Consider the following 2,250-nt stretch of genomic DNA (forward strand, 5'->3'; position numbering starts at 1 on the left):
CGGAGCCCGGCTAGCTCAGTCGGTAGAGCATGAGACTCTTAATCTCAGGGTCGTGGGTTCGAGCCCCACGTTGGGCGCAGTTCGATCCCTTTAGTTGTTATAAAAGGGTTTGTCTTTCCCCGTTCTTTCTGTTACACAGTCCATTGAAAATCTCCATCAGGAAGAGTTTCCGAGCCCGGCTAGCTCAATCGGTAGAGCATGAGACTCTTAATCTCAGGGTCGTGGGTTCGAGCCCCACGTTGGGCGCAGTTTGATCTCTTGAGGGATTATCAGAGTGTCATTTCCCCCCCCCCCCCCCCCTTCTTTCTGTTACACCGTCTATTAAACATCTCCATCACATTCAGTTTCCCAGCCCGCCTAGCTCAGTCGGTAGAGCATGAGACTCTTAATCTCAAGGTCGTGGGTTCGAGCCCCACGTTGGGCGCAGTTTGATCTCTTAAGGGATTTTCACAGTGTCTGTTTCCCCCCCCCCTTCTTTCAGTTACACAGTCCATTAAACATCTCCATCAGATTCCATTTTCGAGCCCGGCTAGCTCAGTCGGTAGAGCATGAGACTCTTAATCTCAGGGTCGTGGGTTCGAGCCCCACGTTGGGCGCAGTTCGATCTCTTGAGGGATTATCAAAGTCTATGTTTTCCCCCCCTTCTTTCTGTTACACAGTCCATTGAAAATCTCCATCAAGACCGCTTTTGGAGCCCGGCTAGCTCAGTCGGTAGAGCATGAGACTCTTAATCTCAGGGTCGTGGGTTCGAGCCCCACGTTGGGCGCAGTTCGATCTCTTGAGGGATTATCAAAGGCTATGTTTTCCCCCCCTTCTTTCTGTTACACAGTCCCTTGAAAATCTCCATCAGCAGCACTTGCTGACCCCGGCTAGCTCAGTCTGTAGAGCATGAGACTCTTAATGTCAGGGTCGTGGCTTCGAGCCCCACGTTGGGCGCAGTTCGATCTCTTGAGGGATAGTCACAGGGTCTGTTTTTCCCCCACTTCTTTCTGTTACACAGTCCATTAAACATCTCCATCAGGTCCCATTTCCGACCCCGGCTAGCTCAGTCGGTAGAGCATGATACTCTTAATCTCACGTTTGTGGGTTCGAACCCCACGTTGGGCGCAGTTCGACCTCTTGAGGGATTATCACAGGGTCTGTCCCCCCCCCCCTTCTTTCTGTTACACAGTCCATTAAACATCTCCATCAGATTCAATTTCCGAGCCCGGCTAGCTCAGTCGGTAGAGCATGAGACTCTTAATCTCAGGGTCGTGGGTTCGAGCCACACGTTGGGCGTGGTAAAATCTCTTGAGGGATTATCACAGGGTCTGTTCCCCCCCCCTTCTTTCTGTTACACAGTCCCTTGAAAATCTCCATCAGCAGCACTTGCTGACCCCGGCTAGCTCAGTCGGTAGAGCATGAGACTCTTAATCTCAGGGTCGTGGCTTCGAGCCCCACGTTGGGCGCAGTTCGATCTCTTGAGGGATTATCAAAGTGTCTGTTTTCCCCCTTCTTTCTGTTACACAGTCCATTAAACATCTCCATCAGATTCTGTTTCCGAGCCCGGCTAGCTCAGTCGGTAGAGCATGAGACTCTTAATCTCAGGGTCGTGGGCTAACCCTCACGTTGGTCGTCGTTTCATCTCTTGAGGTATTAGCTCACTCTGTTTTTCCCCCCTTCTTTCTGTCCATTGAAAATCTCCATTTCAACGTGTTCCCAAGCCCGGTTTGCTCAGTCGGTCGAGCATGAGGTTCTTAATCTCAGGGTCGTGGTTTACGCAGTCCGTTGAAAATCGCCATTTGATCCAGTTTCCGAGCCAAAATGAGATAATGAACATATTTTCCTCCAATTTTCATTGTCTAATGAAAATATTTTTTCCCATTCTCCCAATAAAAAAGAATTGAATTCAATTAAAATTTCCTGTTTCATTCAGTCCAATGAAAATGTTATTAATGTTCGGATTTTCCATGAACCCAACTCCCTCGCCCGCTTCTCACCAATTTTCATAACAGTCATGAAAATTTCTTCGTTTAGTTTCTCACCAACATTTCTTTTGTTATCAGGATCGCAATCAAAATGTGTAACACATGGAAGTGTGCGAAATTCTTCATTATTTTCAGTCATTCAAAAAAGCATTTTTCCATGTTCAGAAACTAGATGGATGTATCTACAAATCATGTCTCCATGGAAGAGCCAAATTAGGATTGTTTGGGCCTTTGCAGAGGTCTGAGCTCTACTGAGTTCCATGCTAGCTTCATTAGCACGATT

General features: G+C 47.9%; 5 non-coding genes across 5 annotated transcripts; all 5 read left to right on the top strand.

Moving 5' to 3' along the window:
• Nucleotides 1-4: 4 nt before the first annotated feature.
• On the top strand, nucleotides 5-77 carry trnak-cuu (transfer RNA lysine (anticodon CUU)). The gene has a single exon. It is a non-coding gene; the product is annotated as a tRNA-Lys (tRNA).
• A 96-nt stretch (nucleotides 78-173) lies between these two features.
• On the top strand, nucleotides 174-246 carry trnak-cuu (transfer RNA lysine (anticodon CUU)). Its single transcript has one exon. It is a non-coding gene; the product is annotated as a tRNA-Lys (tRNA).
• Nucleotides 247-351: 105 nt separating this feature from the next.
• Nucleotides 352-424, top strand: trnak-cuu (transfer RNA lysine (anticodon CUU)). Its single transcript has one exon. It is a non-coding gene; the product is annotated as a tRNA-Lys (tRNA).
• Nucleotides 425-523: 99 nt separating this feature from the next.
• On the top strand, nucleotides 524-596 carry trnak-cuu (transfer RNA lysine (anticodon CUU)). Its single transcript has one exon. It is a non-coding gene; the product is annotated as a tRNA-Lys (tRNA).
• Nucleotides 597-693: 97 nt separating this feature from the next.
• Nucleotides 694-766, top strand: trnak-cuu (transfer RNA lysine (anticodon CUU)). The gene has a single exon. It is a non-coding gene; the product is annotated as a tRNA-Lys (tRNA).
• The last annotated feature ends 1,484 nt before the right edge of the window (nucleotides 767-2,250 follow it).

Source organism: Idiotropiscis lumnitzeri, chromosome 6, assembly GCF_059441095.1.
Source record: "Idiotropiscis lumnitzeri isolate Australia: NSW breed Sydney's pygmy pipehorse chromosome 6, RoL_Ilum_1.0, whole genome shotgun sequence".
Classification (NCBI taxonomy): domain Eukaryota; kingdom Metazoa; phylum Chordata; class Actinopteri; order Syngnathiformes; family Syngnathidae; genus Idiotropiscis; species Idiotropiscis lumnitzeri.